At 46.2% G+C, this 17,861-nt stretch overlaps 1 protein-coding gene and 1 pseudogene across 3 annotated transcripts in view; one reads left to right on the forward strand and one right to left on the reverse strand.

The window, feature by feature from the left end:
• KSR1 (kinase suppressor of ras 1) overlaps nt 1–17,861 on the forward strand; it is a 172,624-nt gene that overhangs the window by 56,900 nt on the left and 97,863 nt on the right. The gene's annotated exons all lie outside the window — the stretch shown is intronic.
• Nucleotides 15,078–15,916, reverse strand: LOC102120296 (myb/SANT-like DNA-binding domain-containing protein 3 pseudogene; annotated as a pseudogene).

Here is a 17,861-nt window from a genome sequence, read left to right on the forward strand (position 1 = left end):
TTGAACCTGGGCGGCGGAGGTTGCAGTGAGCTGAGATTATGCCACTGCACTCCAGCCTGGGCGAGAGAGCAAGACTTCGTCTCCAAACAAACAAACAAAAAGATGGATTGAGAACCTATGGTAGGCTAGATTTGTTTGGATCTAGACATCATTCCTTTTCATTTTTAACTTTCTGTTTATATTGTAAAATATTATACAGACTCAGAAAAGTACATAAAACATAAATGTACAGCTTAGTGAATTATCACAAAATGAGCACCCTTGTAACCACCGTCCAAGAAAAGGAACCCTGTCAGAGCCCCCGAAGGCTCCCTGATCATAATCTCTTCTCTTACTGCCACACACAACGTTAGCTTGACTTTAGTAGTAGTTGCCTCCCTGCTTCTTAAAATAACTATTTACCCAAAATATGAATCCCTAAACACTGTAATTCAGTTGTGCCTGTTTTTTGAACTTTCTGCAAGGATAATCATGCTGTATATATTCTTTAGTATCTGGTTTCTTTCATTCAACATTGTTGTGAAATCCGTGCATTTTCGTTGTGTGTAGCTGTCATTTGTTCATTTTCATTGCTGTGTGTTATTCGATTGACTGATGAGCATAATTTTTGTATCCATTCTCCTTTTGAACATTTTATTTGTTTCCATTTTGAGGATATTCCTAAAAAATGCTGTGGGCTAGAGGTGGTGGCTCGGGTCTGTAATCCTGACACTTCGGGAGTCTGAGGCAGGAGGATCACCTGGGCCCAGGAGTTCAACCAGCCTGGGCAACATAGCAAGACTCCTTCTCTCTAAAAAAAAAAATGCTGCCGTGAGCATTGTTGGACATGACTCTCGGTCAGCCTGTATTGTGTATATGCATGCACACACTAGTGTTGGGTGTACCTGGAGGTGGAATCACTGCATCTCATCCCATCTTCATATTTGAAGATCCCTTGTAAGCCGATGGGGAGAGTGGCTCACCTTAGCAAGTGCGTGTCTGCTGGCACCCCAGGGAAGCTTTGCTTACTGTCCTATTACTATACCCCTTGGATTGTCTCTGAGCTTCTCTTGGGAACACATCCTTTTCCAGGTGTTGTGAGGAATTAGAGCAGTAAAGCTTGCTTGGTGCTTACATTTAACCCCTGCAAGGCGGAATACGGGAGTTGCATGTAGCCAGTGTGGGGGGCTGGTGAAGAAGGGTGTAGGGCTGTGTTGGGGCACAGCCTGCTCATCACACAGGTTCTCCAGAGTGGATCTGAACACCCAGCCCCTTTAATCTTTGGTGTCTGCCTGCAGTGTTTCTTCCCAAGTGGGTTTGGTGCCCTTCCAGCATATTGAGTGGAGAATGGTCAGAAAGGCTGAGGCTTCAGCCGAGTCTCCGGGCCACTGCTTGCGGTGCAGCTAAGCTCTTAATGTGTTTTCATAATCAAAGCAGAAAGGTCCCATTGTGGCGCTAACGCCTTTGCCATAAAGCACTTTTTGTTTCCTAACAAAATTCCAACTCGCAAAAGCAAGTCAGCTTAGCAAAAACACAATACCAGTGAATGGCCATTTGCCACTTGCAACAGCTAGGCGAGCTCCCAGTAAATAACACTCTGTCAGCCTGTGTTTTATTGGGGCACCCCAAAGACATGAAAATACTTTGCAGGCTACTTGGAGGAAAACAGTGAGATATTAGCAGTCATATTTATCACCCAGGAATTATAACCTGATATTAAGGGGCCATGTAGGGTTTGTTTGGCTACATATTTCAGAAAATTAAATAAGGCCGGGGACAGTGGCTCACGCCTGTAATCCCAGCACTTTGGGAGGCTGAGATAGGTGGATCACCTGAGGTCAGGAGTTCAAGACCAGCCTGGCCAACACGGTGAAACCCTCTCTCTATTAAAAATACAAAAAACTAGCTGGGTGTGGTGGCGTACACCTGTAATCCCAGCTACTCAGAAGGCTGAGGCAGGAGAATCTCTTGAACCCAGGAGGCAGAAGTTGCAGTGAGGCAAGATTGTGCCATTGCACTCCAACCTAGGTGACAAGAGCAAAACTCCATCTCAAAAAAAAAAAAGAAAAGAAAAGAAAAGTAAAGTAACACTGGAAGTAAGGGATTCTTTTTCTTATGAAACAAAAAGCCCAGAGGCCGACAGTCTTAGGGCTCCATGTTACTGCCTCCTATCTTTTTGCTTTATCATCTTCAGCACAAAGCCTCATACTCCCAAGATGACTGCAATATCTCCAGGCTTCACATTTGCATTTCAGGTAGGAAGGTGGCTTTTGTCAACGGCCTCTTATCCATTTTAATGAGGAAAACTAACTTTCTGGAAGTACCAAGCAATAGGCTTTCCCTTACATTTCACTGGCTAGAACTGGATCACATGGCAACCACTGGTTGTCAGGGTGGCTGGGAGCTGAGCACATTATCATTGGAAAGGGATTCCCGAGGTTAAGGAAGGAAAACGAGGATGGACATGGGAAGGCAGCTAACAGCAGGTGCCATGATTCACTGGATAAAATAGACAGGAAACAAGCTGTTTCATAGAAAGTGAATTTATATTGGGTAACTGAAACATATTCCTGTAAGCACCAAAATGTATTTTAATCATTTTAATTGCAGTCATGCACTGCATTGTCAACAACAGACCACGTGTATGATAGTAATCCCATAAGATTATAGTACTGTACTTTTACTGTACCTTTTCTGTGTTCTGATATGTTTAGATTTGTCTTACAAATGTACTACAGTCGCCTACCATACTCATTACTCTATGATGTTCACACAAAGCCAAAATCACCTAAGACACGTTTCTCAGAATGTATTTCTGGCATTACACACCGCATGACTGTAGTTTGAGAAGACACATTTTCTTCTAAACAACTTAATGACTTATTCGCTGTTGCTGGGAGCCTCAGTAGGCTCTATTAAGGTGTGGTTTGAACGGCCACTTTGCCTCTCCTATAATGGTCCCAGAAAATTATGCTTTTTAAATCTTGGGTCTGCTTTGTAGTTGTTTTTTTTTTTTTTTTTTTTTTCCCCACTTATCCCATTATTGCTGTCAGGTCTTGTGGCCTCTGTGCATTTACCTCTAGAAACCTGGTTATTTTCACCTTAAAATGTTCTGCTTTACTATAATCTATGGATGGGAGAAACCAGAGAACCCAACATGGTAGAAATGCATGCGGATTGAGGGAGGAGGCTCTGGGTGAAACCATAGACTCTCCTCTAGGTTAGGTAGGGCTTTCATGAGCAGGCTTAGTCTGTTTTATCAGCTCTCATCTCTTCTGGCCTATCACATGAAATAATCTGCCTTTTTTTTTTTTCCTTTTTTTGTTAAGGGAAGGAGTTTGAAATCTTCTCCAGTCAAGGCAATATTTAACAATTGGCTCTCCATGGCTGATGTAATGCTAATTTTCTCATCAGCATTCAACATAGCTTCCTCCTTACCTCATCTGTCTTTGGGAATGTAGCCCCCATTTTATAAGCACAACCTCTAGAAAACCTAGTTTTATCTAATTAAGAGACCTATCACATCCAGGAAGTTGCCAAAGGAGAAAATCAAGAAAAGGTAGTTGTGTGACGTTGGGCTAGTTACCTGATCTCTGTTTTCTCATCTGTGAAAGAGCAATCGTAATGATTGCCTTATGGTCATTGTAAGAAATGAGGACGAGTTAAATGGAATAGTGCCTAGCATGTAGTAAATGCTCAAAAAAGCTATTATCATTAATATTATCATCACACACAGATGGGGTGTGTTCAGTGTGGGACTGGGCCACCCTGGGAGGGTGTTTGGATGGAGGCCAATGTGAGCCATATTTACCTGATGAGAGAGATAAGTCCATTGTTGGAACAGATGTCTTCATGTGCCTTTGTCCTCACTCCCTTTCTATGATAGTGCAGTGTCTGCCTCCCCATCCTCCTTCTCCCCCTTTCATCCTTTCTTCCTTCCATCATTTTCATATCTGATTTCAAGAGTAATATATGTTCCTTGTGGAAAATTTGAAAACCATAAAAGAAAATTGAAACACTCTTAAAAATCAGAGAACTTTTCAAAGCTGGGATCATCCTGTACTTTTTGCTCTATAGCCTGCTTTCATTTTTTATTTTCTTTCTTTCTTTTTTAATATTTAAAGAGATACATTCTGAGCCAAATGTGAAGACCATGACCCATGACGACTTCAGGAGGTCCTGAGAACATGTGCCCGAGGTTGTTGGGTTACAGCTTGGTTTTATACATTTTCGTGAGACAGAATGACCAGTCTAAACATTAAAACAGAAATCTTAAGACAAAAGAGACTCTTTGTGGCAATAAGATACCCAATTCCAACCTGACTCTAGTATAACATCACATGACAGCAGGCCCTGAAAGAAAGAAACAAAAACAAAAGTATTTTATCCTCAAATAGATTTCTTTGATATATTTTGAAATGGCCTGGCAAAGCTATCTTTTGTGGGGGAAATTTACATTCTGTAGAGAATCCCCTTCCCTTTCTAGGTAATTTTCTGATCCTGAAAAGATTAACTGAGATCCTAGCGCCTTTTAAAGGTCTGAATGGGAAACACTTGCCATCCATTGCCTTTAAGGGTGGCTACCTTTGAGACTTCATCTACATAATAAGAACCTTGGGCTCCACAACCCCTTATCTTAACCCAGACACTCCTTTCTATTAATTCCAGGTCTTTAATAACTCTTTTTCTTTTTTGTTTTCTTTTTTTTTTTTTTTTTTTTGAGCCAGAGTCTCACTCACTCTATGGCTCAGGCTGGAGTGCAGTGGTGTGATCTCAGCTCACGGCAACGTCCACCCCCTGGGTTCAAGTGCACACACCATGCCTGGATAATTTTATACTTTATTAGTAGAGATGGGATTTTGCCACGTTGCCCAGGCTGGTCTCGAACTCCTGATCCTGAGCTCAAGCAATCCGCCCACCTTGGCCTCCTAGAATGCTGGGACTACAGACTTGGGCCACTGCACCTGGCCGATAATAATTCTTTCATTTTTGTTGGACAATAAACTACGAGTATTATTGAGTACTGCTCCTGTGTAGCATTTCATCAGATGGATTTCAACCTGGAGTTGGAAGAGACCACTGAGGATTGAAGATAGATTGTTTTCCTGGGTGAGCTCAGGGAATCGACCCTTGGCCCACTTCTGTATTGTAAGACTTGCTTTTTTCTAACTAAGGGACTGAGTGCATTGCAGTTGGGTCCCTATGGTATGTAATTATGGGGGTTGTAAGCTTGGATTTTAAGTGGAAGATTTGGGGCCTGGGATGATTTCAGATATAGGCAAGAATGGAAAAATAATGATTGTAAGCTAAAGCAGTAACACGATTCAAGCTATTCATTCATTTGGTCATTATTGAGGACCTGCTGTATGCCACCACATGAGGCCAGATGTCCTTGATACGGAAATAAATAAGAAGACCTTCTAGTTTCAGACAGCATCTGTCTCAGTGAGTGAAGACTTAAAAAACCAATTCATGTGGGAGGCTGTTAGAGATGCTCTCACTGAAGTCTATCCTGTCCCCAAAAGGAGTCTGAAGGAGGGGGTTGGCAAGGGGGGAGCTGGCAAAGGCTTTGTAGGGAGCAGGACGTTCTAGGTGGAGAGAGCCTCAAAACAAGGCCCCAGAGGTGTGAAACAGCTTGGATAGATTAGCTTAGCAGCAATGAAGCAATAGCTACACCTTTTCATTTCTCAATCCATTTAATACTGGGTGGAGTAGCTGCACTTGTGAAATTTGGCGTGAACCTTAATATTCTTAAAGTGAAAGAAAAAGGCAGAAGGTATGTATTTCGAAAGCATCCTATAAGTTTTTTTTCTGTCCTTTCTCTGGGAAAATGTAGCTCTCCCCCGGAAAAACGTAGCAGTGGTTTCTGTTAACTCTGGTGTTTGCTGTCTGCCTGCCGGCCCAGTGCCCATTCATCATCTGAGTGCCCCCTCTTTACAAGGCACTGTGCCGATGGGGCTCAGAGCCTGACCTTGCTAGGCTCTTGCAATCTGGGAAGGTGGACATCTATGTTGATAATTGATGTTCTGTGCCGACCAGTTCTGTGGGAAAGTGGAGGTAGGAGCAAGAACTGTGTTGGCAGGAGTCGGGAAAGCTTAAGGCTGCCATGCTCAAAGGAGAGGGTAAGTGATGGACACTCCCTAGACCCTCCTCCCTCTCCACCAGAGGCATAGCCTTCATAGTGCTGGAAATGATCCATATCCCTCCATTGTGCTGTGGTGGGAAAAAGACAGGGAAAGAGCCCTCCAGGGAACTGGCGTTTGTTGTGGCCTGCACTGGCTGGGTCCTGGAGTAGGATGTGTGCATCATGAGCCCTGCATAGCACACTAGCGGTGAGGAAGTGACCGCTCAGGTGTTGGGTGATGTGTCTAGGGTCACATTACCTAGAAGAGTGGCAGGGCTGCACTTGCTGCAGGCTTGCTTGACCCTGAAGCCTTAAAAAGACCCTGAAGGGTATGGTTCCTCTCACCATACCGTGGGCTGCAGAACTCACTTCTGGGCCTTGTAAGGCCGCTGGTGGGTAGTGGTGACAGTGGGAGGAGTAATACCTGAACAGAGGCTGCCCTAAATAATGGCTTGTGGTGGTCAGCGCCTGGAAGCCCTGGGTGTGGTTCCCTGCAGAGAGGAGTTCTGAAGCCTCAGAAATGAGGTTTTTGTTTTGTTAAAATTGTCTTGGGCACCCGCTCTCCAGTTGCAGGTCAAGGCCTGCCCTGTGGCTCAAGTGTGGGGCCACATGGAGGTTGAATCAACTGCTCCCTTAGTGCTCCCAGGGGTGGGAGGACAGGAAATCCCTCCAGGATTGTTTAGTTCAGCAATACTCCTCCCCATACCTGTGTTACAGCTGAGGAAAGGAAGCCCCTTCGACCGCAGGCATTTGGTGATTCTATCATGTTGGCATGGTTTCTTCTCTGACCTGGCCATGGTGTGTTTGGTGCCAAGAATGGGCAGCCTGAGTGGTGATGGTCAGTCAGTCCCAGGACCCCAGCTGTCCACGTTCTCTGCACAGCCCAGCCTTGGATGCTTGCTTGTGGGGCCTGCAGTGTGAGTGTTTAGAGCTGACAGATTTGTGGGGGATTTCTGCCACTGTTAAAACCAAACCAAAAAGCAAGGAGCTCTACTGAGCTGTATGATTATTTAAGTTACAAACTGAGACAGGTTGTAGTGAGGGACCTAGAGTCTAAGACCAAAGGAAAGTCTATGGCACAAGCTTTGAACGTGGGCCGCACCACCTGAGAGCTGTGAGCTTTGGGAGGAGCTCTTCATCCAGCCCAGCTGGGAGTGAGGATAGTAAAACTGTTTCCCCAGCCGGGAGTGGGGATGGTAATACTGAACCTGGCAGGGCTGCTGTTAGACCATGGGTACTCAGTGCAGCAGAGTCTCTGTCAATGGCAGGGGTGACGCTTTGCAGATGGGAGAAGGGAATGGCAGGGGTGACGCTTTGCAGATGGGAGAAGGGAATAAACTGTAGTTGGTGTCAGGCCCTTTGCTGCACCCTTTATACCGAATTATTTCATTTCACTCCATAATACCTCTGAAATAGGCTACACTGTTCCCATTTGACAGACACCAAAATGAGTTTCAGAGAGTTTCTGAAACTTGTCTAAGTTCAGTAGGAAATGGAGTTTAACTTTCAAATTCTTTCCACCTTGCCATGAGAAAATTTCCATTCCTGTAGAAGATGGCCTTCTATAAAGGGCACCAAAGGGATTTAAGTCACACCCTGGGACATATTCCTAGACCCAAGTGGTTTCTGTATCTTGTTATAGACCAGACAGTAGCAAATGCAATAGGTAAATTTATGTGCCTGTGGAGGGGGAGAATTAACTTTTTCCCCTCCCTGGACATTAACTCTGGAAAGCTTAATCTTCTAAAGCTTAATCTTTAGAAAGGGCTCAGAAACTCTGCTTGGTGTGCATAATAAGTGCTGTGTCCCCTAAGGCATTTGTTAGATAAAACGAAAATTAAATAAATAAATAAATAAAATGCTAATTATGCCGCCAGCCCTGAAGTCTCCTTGTCTCTGCTGGCTTTTCCGTGCCGAATGGGCACAGTGGAGCTTTGTTCTTCTGCCCCTTTGTCCGGACGAGGCCCCTCTGGGGCTGACTCACAGGCAGGGAGGCCAGGCCATGCCGGCCCAGGTTTCCCAGGCCCCACTGCCTCCAGCTCTCACTGGCCTCCTTTTCCCGAGGGTGGGGCGGCCCCCTTTCAGTGGATGGGAGGGGTGCTGCCTTCCCCCTTACCTATTTCTCCCAGTGGCAAAAAGGGGCTGAGAGTAGGTAGCTGGAGGGTGCGAGAGACGGTGTGATTCCCTGTTTGCCAGTTGGCCTAACTGGAATCTTCCTGAAATCAGTGTATCCCTGTGAGCAGACAGCAGGCACTAACTATGGGCTGTTTGGCCTTGGGTTCGCTTCCTGCCTCGGGCAGTCTGTGGAATGGAAGCCTGGTCCTTAAGCACTGGTGGCTATCACCAGCAGGAAGTTTGTTCAGCACCGTGGTTCTGAACCCTGTCCTCGTGTTTGAGTCACCTGGGTGCTTTTAAAAGACATCCATGTCAGGAGCACAGCCCTGGACCAGCTGACCTAGTACCTGTGGAGTGGGAACTGGTCCAGGCATCTCTGTATGTATACCTGCTGCAAGGGATTCTGATACATAGGGAGGGTGGAAAGCCCCTGGTTAGGATACCCGAGCTGAAAGGACTGCTCAGGAGTTGCTCATTCCACCCTTCAGTTTGCCCATGAGGACAATGAGTTGACAAATGCCACTGTTTTTTTTGAAACAGGGTCTAGCTCCATTGCCCAGGTTGGAGTGCGGTAGCACACTGGAGCCCCGACTTCCTGGACTCAGGCAAGCCTCTTGCCTCAGCCTCTTGAGTAGCTGGGACCACAGACATGAGCCAGCACACCTGGCTAGTTTTTGAGTTTTTCTGTAGAGATGGGGTCTCACTGTGTTGCCCAGGCTTTTCTCAAACTCCTAGGCTCAAGTGATCCACCTGCCTCAGGCTCTCAAAGCATGAGGATTACAGGTATGAGCCACCACGCTTGGCCAGCAAAGGGTACTCTGATGGAGGCAGGTGGGTTAGAACCAGGTCTCCTGAAGTCTGAGCTCCCAAAGCACTGCCTGTTGCCCTGTTAATCCACACTCTCATGGCTATGGGAAAGGCAGGCAGTTGGAATTATGATGTTGATGATAAAAATGTCTGCTCATCACCCATGCTGGTAGGGAGACCAGTTTTAGTTAGGTTTAATTTCTCTGTTCTTTCCTTTCCCTGGCACATATTTACCATCACATCTTTTCACATGACATCACAAGTATTGATTTTCTAGGCCATGAGTTCTCGGAGGGCAGGTTCTGGGTAATGGCTGGGTTTTTGTTACAGTCATTGTTGTACACTGGTACCTGGCCAGAGCAAGCTTTCAATAAATGTTGTGGAGTGGAAAGGTGGATACCAGACCCCGAGCCTTGAGCCTGGTAGAGCGTCGCTCTGAGCCCCTGGGTTAAGTGGGTCAAGGCAGCTACCCTTTGCACTTGGGCAAGTTCACATGAAAAATCCATAGACAGGCAGAGTCATGAAAAACAGAACTGAGAAGGGGCTATGAACTTGATCCTAGGAATACTGGCTTACCTAAAAATAAACAACCACACGATCCTCCACACAACTTCGGCCCCCGCTCCCCGCGGCCCTCCCGCCCAGCTCGCCTTTGCAGTGAGCAGATCCAGTATACATGTCACAGCTGGAATCTGGCTTGTGTTTGGAAATAAACAACTTGGCCCCTCTCTCTGCCTGGGATTTTCCTTTATCAGGAGATGCTCAAAAGCCACCACCCGAGATGAGGTGTTTCTTTCCAGCAGAGATGAGATGTTCTTTTCAGCAGCCTGCCTGAGAGCTCCAGGGAAAAGAGGGAGGATTTTGTGGTGGGACAAACACCTTTACAATGTCCTTTTCTGGTTGGTATTTGGAGAGGGCTTGAGGGAGTAGGCTGGATATGAAATAATTTGAGGGGTGAAAGCAGAGGACTAATCCACCAACCCCCCAGCAAGACTACAGTGGGGGAAAGTCTCTGTCTTGGAGGGGGAGACACCATAGATAGAGAGCAACGGGTGTACCGCTCTGAATGCTGGCTGCCCAGTTAGGTTGCTTTTTGCAGGGTGGCCTGTCCTCAGGCAGCAGCCAGGCAACATTTTGGGGAGATTAGCTCAGGGGATTCCTGTGTTTCTGCTATAGCTAGTTCAGAGTACTAAGAAAAAAAAAAGCATCCTGCTACCATCATGTTAGGTAGAAACTGGCAGTTCAGAAATGCATGGGGAGGAGCCTCCTCTCCCACACAGGGCCCTGGGGAGTGTAAATTGGTACAACTACTCTCAAGAGAAACTTGACTAGATATGGTGAAGTTAGGGATACACATACCCTATAGCCAAAAATTTTACTTCTAGTGTCTGTACTGGAAAAACTAGCATGCAAGTGCTCAAGAAGAAATAGATGTACATTGTAGCATTTTTGGTGATGATGAAAAGCTAGAAGGGACCTAAGAGCCTATTAGCCGGGAAATATATCAATAAATGATGGTTTACACAATGTAGTACTTTTCACCAGTTCCATCTGACTTACATGAACCAGCCCAACTACATTTAAGAAAAACGTTGGTAGAAAGGTTGACGAATATCTGTAGTAATTATTACCATTTCTGTAAGGTTAAAACAAAACAAAACAAAACAAAACAAAAACAAAGAGAAAGATACCATTTTTGTGTTTGAGTTATTTAGAAAATGAGAGACATGTTGCTGCCATCAAGTTGCTCACAGTCTGATGGGGAAAATTGGCAAATAAATAGCTGGAGGCTTCCAGATAGTGAATGTTGATGTTATTGACCAAGTTCCTTGTCTTGCAAGATATGACCAATTTGGAGGGGATATTAGATAAAATGGAGTTCAAATAACAGTAACTCAAACAAGTTAATTTTTCTTACACATAAGAGAAGTCTGGATGTAGGTAACCCAACATCAGTGTGGTGGATCTACAAAGTCATTAGGAACTCAGGATCCTTCCAGCTTACCCTTCTGCCATTCCTTGTCCTTATGTTCCTAGATGGCTGCTGGAGCTCCAGCTATCACATCAGCTTTCCAGAGAGCAGGATGGATGAACTGGAGAATGATGTGTCCTGTAAATATTCCTTTTCAAATTACACAATGTAGTACTTTGTGGCACTTCTATTTATGTGTCATTGGCCAGGTATTAGTCACACAGCTACACCTACCTACAATGGGCCAGCTAAAACCTCAGCATTCTGTTAGGAAGAAAGGAGGGTGGAAAGTGGGAGGCCACCTCTAGATGATGAAAGATGAGATAATGAGTTTGGGTACCTCTGGCCCATGCAGGCTGGCCATCCATTTGGGGGTTAGATTGGGGCTGGAGCTTATGAGAGGAATGGGGTTCAGAGTTTTCTAAATTGGGAGGCATCAGCATGTAGGTGATTGTGGGAGTCCTGGGAAGGAGGCTGCTGAGTTGTCAGAAGGGTAGGAGAACTGGGAAGCTAGAGGTGGGCATGTCTGGGAGGAGAGACCACCTGGCCAGATGCCCCAGTGAGGTCAAGCAGGATGAGGGTGGGAGTGAGAACATGGACTCTGAGGGCTTCTGCAAGAGCAGTTTTGGTGGAGTAGAGAGACTAAGGTCAATGGAGGAGTAATATTGAACAGCTGAGGAAATGTGTCAAGATCTTTGAACTTGAAGGAAATGAGAGAGAGAAGGAGGAGTTGAAGAGAAAGTATTTCTTAAGGCCAGAAAGATTTGAATGCAGGTTTGGAGGCTGAAGGACAGCTAGACCTCCCCTCCCCATCCCCTTCCCAAGGAGGGAGGTAATGATGGGAGGTGAGGATAGGCAAATCTAGCAAGTACAGGCCAGTGGCCTCCAGTGTCTCTGCAACAGGGATTGTAGAGCATGAAACTGGTGAGATGCTGCCCCAGGAATTGGGGAAGAGCAAGGAATTAGATAGGATCAAGTCAAAGAGCTGCTAAGCCAGAGGAAGTAGGTCAAAACCTAAAACTTTGGATGTCCCCAACCCACCTGCACATTGAGTTTCCTCCAGTAGCAATTACAGGAGCAGAGAAGAAGAGATTACCCAGGATTAGAAGGCTGCAGGCAGAGTGGCAGGAAAAGGCAGGGAGGGGGGCTGTGGGGTCCTGGAGTGGCAGTGGTGTTGTGGAGTTTGAGCAGGGTATATTACATTATGCTATAAGGTGGAAGAGGGTGGGGCACATTTTAGAAATATTCCCATTAGAAATGGTAAGAAAGAAAAAAATCTTGTGCCCATGAAGTTGTAAATGTCAGAGCATTGTCTCATCGTTACTGAAAATGTGATCATTCCAGACACACAGAACTGTGCTCTCAGTCACCCGCATCAGTGCTTCTGTATATTCTGAGTTGCATTAATTTGCAGGCCACTTATTTAATATGAAACTGTGCCTGCTTGTTACTTGGTAGCAGACCTGGGAGCCAGGTGGCCTGGGTTCAGATTCCAGCTCCGCCTCTTACTGTGTGAACTTGGATGGGGCTGTGTACAGTCAAGCAGGTTGTGCACTACACAACGTGGTGAAGGGTTCCTGAAATCCAGACTACCCTTATTGCCAGGAATATGCCTTTTGTGGGTCTGTGCTGTGTATGTGCAGAGGATGTGAGGCACTCTTTCACCTTGCACAAAGGCACTGCATGGGTTGGTTCTGGCTCTGGCTTTGGGCAGGTTACCTCTGCGCATCAGTTTCTTCTTTCGTTGGGAGAATAAATGAGTTACCACATGTAATGTACTTGGAACAGTGCCTGACACATGGCTAAGAACCATGGTAAGGATTAGATGCCGATTATATGTAGTAGCGGAATGAGCTGAGCCTCCTGGGTCTCCTCTGAAGGCTTACCTTGAGTTTCCCAAAGCCTGGCATTTAGGAGAGGATATAGCTCTCCACCCCTTACAGTTTGGTCACTGAGTTTGCATTTTTTTCCCCAAAGATTACAAAGATTTCCAAAGGTTCTCTCTAAACCTTAAGCTTTTCCAGGTTGCAGCTGCTTAATCTTAAGGCAGGTGACCTTGGTGTTCCTGGTGCTTGCTTCGTCCGAAAGAGGATGAGGTAGTTGGGGCTAAGGACACCCCGGGTAGTCTAGCAAGATTTGCCATTCAGACATTTGCGTAAATCTTCTCCCTAAACATCAAACTGGAGAAATACAGGTGTGCTATAGGGAGAATGAAAACAGCCCTTTCCAATTTGGGACAGTTTGCTTGGAAGGTGGGGCCTTACCCCTGTGGCATCTGGATCTGTTCGGTAACTGCAACCTTCTTCTTCTTTTTTTTTTTTTTTTGTCTTTCTTTCTTTCTCATGGTTCTTGTATGAATTCTAATTAAGAGACATTACATTCAGAATTATAGCACTCATAGTGATAATTTTCAGAAGACTATAACAACTTCTTTGCCACTTAAGGGGTACAAAGGGTGCAGCTGTTTCTCTGAATGAATTCTTAAATAAATTACCACTACTGTGTCTGGAATTGGTGGTTCTTGGTTTCACTGACTTCAAGAATGAAGCCGTGGACCCTCGCGGTGAGTGTTACAGTTCTTAAAGATGGTGTGTCCGGAGTTTGTTCCTTCAGATGTTCAGATGTGTCTGGAGCTTCTTCCTTGTGGTGGGTTCATGGCCTCGCTGACAGGAGTGAAGCTGTAGACCTTCACGGTGAGTGTTACAGCTCTTAAAGGCAGGGCCTCTGGAGTTGTTCAGTCTTCCCAGTGGGTTCGTGGTCTTGCTGGCTTCAGGAGTCCTCGAAGCTGCAGACCTTTGCGGTGAGTGTTACAGCTCATAAAGGCAGTGTGGACCCAAAGAGTGAGCAGCAGCAAGATTTATTGCAAAGAGCGAAAAAACAAAGCTTCCACAGTGTGGAAGGGGACCCGAGTGGGTTGCCGCTTGCTGGCTCCAGCAGCTTGCTTTTATTCCCTTATCTGACCCTACGCACATCCTGCTGATTGGTCCATTTTATAGAGAGCTGATTGGTGTGTTTTGACAGAGTACTGATTGGTGCATTTACAATCCTTGAGCTAGACACAGAGTGCTAGACAGAAAAGATCTCCAAGTCCCCACTAGGTTAGCTAGACACAGAGTTAGCTACAGAGTACCAGTTGGTGTATTTACAAACCCTGAGCTAGACACAGAGTGCTGATTGGTGCGTTTACAATCCTTGCGCTAGACACAGAGTGCTAGACAGAAAAGTTCTCCAAGTCCCCACTAGGTTAGCTAGATACAGAGTACCAACTGGTGTATTTTCAAACCTTGAGCTAGGCACAGAGTACTGATTGGTGCATTTACAAACCCTGAGCTAGACACAGAATGCTGATTGGTGCGTTTACAATCCCTTAGCTAGAAGTAAAAGTTCAGGAGCCCAGGTGGCCTCACCCAGTGGATCCGGCACAGACTGCAGTCGGAGCTGCCTGCCAGTCCCCAGCGGTGCCTGCACTCCTCAGCCCTTGGGCGGTTGATGGGACCGGGCGCCATGGAGCAGGGGGCAGCGCCAATGGGGGAGGCTCCACTGCAATGGGGGAGCTCAGACATGGTGGACTGCAGGTCCCCAGCCCTGCCGCGTGGAAAGGCAGCTAAGAATTTGAGTGCAGCGCTGGCAGCGGACACTGCTGGGGGACCCGGGGCAACCTCTGCAGCTGCTGGCCTGGGTGCTAAGCCCCTCACTGCCCTGGGCAGGTAGCGCTGGCCAGCCGCTCCATGTGCGGGCCGTGGAGCCTGCATTTGCACCCGCTGGAACTCGTGCTGGCCTGTGAGCGCTGCATGCAACCTGGGTTCCCGCCCGCACCTCTTCCTCCACACCTCCCGGCAAGCAGAGGGGGTCGGCTCCCGGCGTTGGCCAGCCCAGAGAGAGGCTCCCACAGTGCAGTGGCGGGCTGAAGGGCTCCTCAAGCGCTGCCAGAGCGGACTCTGAGGCTGAGGAGGCGCCGAGAGCAAGGGCTGCTAGCACGTTGTCACCTCTCATTACACTCGAATTTTCCTATTTGTAGCTGTGTTACAGGTTACTGACCGCAGGTCCATGTTCCAGACATTCTTTGCCAACACAGATTAATTAAAAGAGAGCCACCCCCAAAGCCTTAGGGTGAACTGGGAAAGAGAAAACAGGCCATTCCTTGGTAAAAGTTCGTAGTTTTCTTTCCCAATACATCTTTTTATTGAGAACTTCCGTTTTTATCCTGTTACTCCTCTGCCCGTCTCACACTCTCGCTCTATCTGCTGGATTTTGGCCACAATGCACCTCATTCATTTGTATCAGTTGCAGTTGTCAGATGGACATTTGTTGATGGTATTCTTCCTCATGCATCTTTTTTAAAGCACCTTCCTGAGAGGTTTTGCTCCTGTAGTTTTTATTGGTTGTTATTCTGACAGCTGAACACCAGGGTTCAGGTTGAGAGGTCCTCTCAACGTACTGGAAAACGTATGAACTCTTTCTCATCATCACGCAGTTCTGTATTTGAAACAGCAAATGATTCTTGGGCCGTGGCATCGGGGTGGTATTCGGGCTCCTCCTGGGGGGCGGGTGGGGCTCTGTAGGAAGTAGAGCTGCTCCAGCAGCATGCTGGTGATCTCCTTCCCTAGGACATGGGTACTCAGGAAGGGCGGACACTCCCCTTCACCTTCTCTCTCCTTTCATGGGCCATAATTGTTTTGGTCCGAGCCTTGATGTTCTCCCAGCACTTCTTCAGCTATTTGAAATCTGGCAGGGACAGCTCGGCTGAGAGTTGTGTTTGTGGGCCAGCGCCTGCAAGTACATTGCTTAAGGCCAATAGTTTGTGCATCACTTTTCTTATATTCCAGCACATATTTGTACTTTTCTACTAAAGCCAGCAGGGTGCTCTTTTCTAGTTCTAAGAAGTATTTGGCAGGTTTTATAATTTCATTGTTTTGCATTTTCCACTATATTTCTCCTGGCCGCTAGGCATCCTGTAATCCCAGCTACTTGGGAGGCTGAGGCAGAAGGACTGCTTGAGCCCAGGAGGTCACGGCTACAGTGAGCCATGTTTGCACCACTGCACTCCAGCCTGGATGACAAAAGGAGACACTGCAGCGGCGTGCCCCGCCCCCCCTTTGTTTTTCTTTTTTGAGACAGAGTCTTTCTCTGTCACCTAGGCTGGAGTGCAATGGTATGATCTTGGCTCACTGCAACCTCCGCCTTCTGGGTTCAAGCGATTCTCCTGCCTCAGCCTTCTGAGTAGCTGGAACTACAGGTGCCAGCCACCATACCTGGCTAATTTTTTATTTTTAGTAGAGATGGCGTTTCACCATGTTGGCCAGGCTGGTCTTGAACTCCTGACCTCAAGTGATGTGCCCACCTTGGCCTCGCAAAGTGCTGGGATTACAGGCGTGAGCCGTGCCCGGCCTGACTTCTTGTTTGGGGCACAAATCAGACTGTATAAGAATCATGAGAAAAACAGTAATATCTTGGGCTTTCACCAAATGCTTTAATCCTGGTCAGCACTATCTTTAGAAGACATAAATTTCCATAGTTTCTTGATTTTAGGATATATTTCATAGTTTAATATTTCTGAAATTGGGAGGGTTTGTATGATATCTTTAATGTAGTGTTTCTTTTCTCTCCCCAAATGCTGTTATTACATTGATTATGTGTCTCATAAATGAACATCCCTACCTCTTGTGGGTCATCCAGGAAGGAATTTGTTTTATTGGTCAGTAGAAAAGGCTCTGACCTAATTAGTGTATCAAGTAGGTATTCTGTGTAAGTTAATGCATTTATTTTATTTTTTATTATTTTTGAGATGGAGTCTCACTCTGTTGCCGAGGCTGGAGGGCATTGGTGCCATCACGGCTCACTACAACCTCCGCCTACTGGGGTTCAAGCGATTCTCGTTCCTTAGCCTCCTGAGTAGCTGGGATTACAGGTGCATGCCACCATACCTGGGTAATTTTTGTATATTTAGTAGAGAGAGGATGTCACCATGTTGGCCAGGCTGGTCTCAAACTCCTGACCTTAGGTGATCCGCCCACCTCAACCTCCCAAAGTGCTGGGATTACCGGCGTGAACCACTGTGCCTGGCCAAGTTAACACATTTAGTCTTTGGAAGAAACTGAAGCTCAGGACTAGGTCAGTAATTTGTTAAAGGTCACACCGCTAGAAAAGAGTAGATCCAGTACGTGAGCCCAGCTCTGTCTAACCATGATGTTCAGTTCTTTCTCCATCCCAGGAGAGACCTGTACTTCTTCACCTCTGGCTCCTGCTGTTTTTTTAAGCCTAGGATGCCCTCTTCTCTTTCTATTGAAACTTCATTTATGGGCCAGGCACTGTGACTCAGGTCTGTAATCCCAGTCCTTTGGGAGGCTGAGAAGGGAGGATCTCTTGAACCCAGGAGTTTGAGACCAGCCTGGGCAAGATGATGAGACTCTGGCCTCTACAAAAATTAAAAAAAAAAAAAAAAAAAATAGCAGGGGTAATGGTGTTCACCTGTAACTCCAGCTACTCAGGAGGCTGAGATGGGAGGATTGCTCGAGCCTGGGAGTGTGAGACTGCAGTGAGCTATGATCACGCCACTGCACTTCACCCTGGATGACAAGAGAGAGGCCCTGTCTCTACTGGAAAAAAACAAAAAACAAAAATCCCAAAACAAAGCTTATACCACCTGTTCCCCAAAAACCTACTGGGAAAAAAAAGCTCCATTTATTATTCTTTCAATTTGAATAACATTTTGTGATTATAAAAATGATACCCGTTCTTTGAAAATACAAAAAAGTAAAAAATAAAACTTTTCTATTTCCAGTGTTTACATTTTGACATGTTAATTTTGCTATAAAAATAGAAATTGACCTCAAACTTGAAAAAAGAAAATTAATGCCTTTAAGT

This window comes from Macaca fascicularis, chromosome 16 (assembly GCF_037993035.2).
Source record: "Macaca fascicularis isolate 582-1 chromosome 16, T2T-MFA8v1.1".
NCBI lineage: Eukaryota > Metazoa > Chordata > Mammalia > Primates > Cercopithecidae > Macaca > Macaca fascicularis.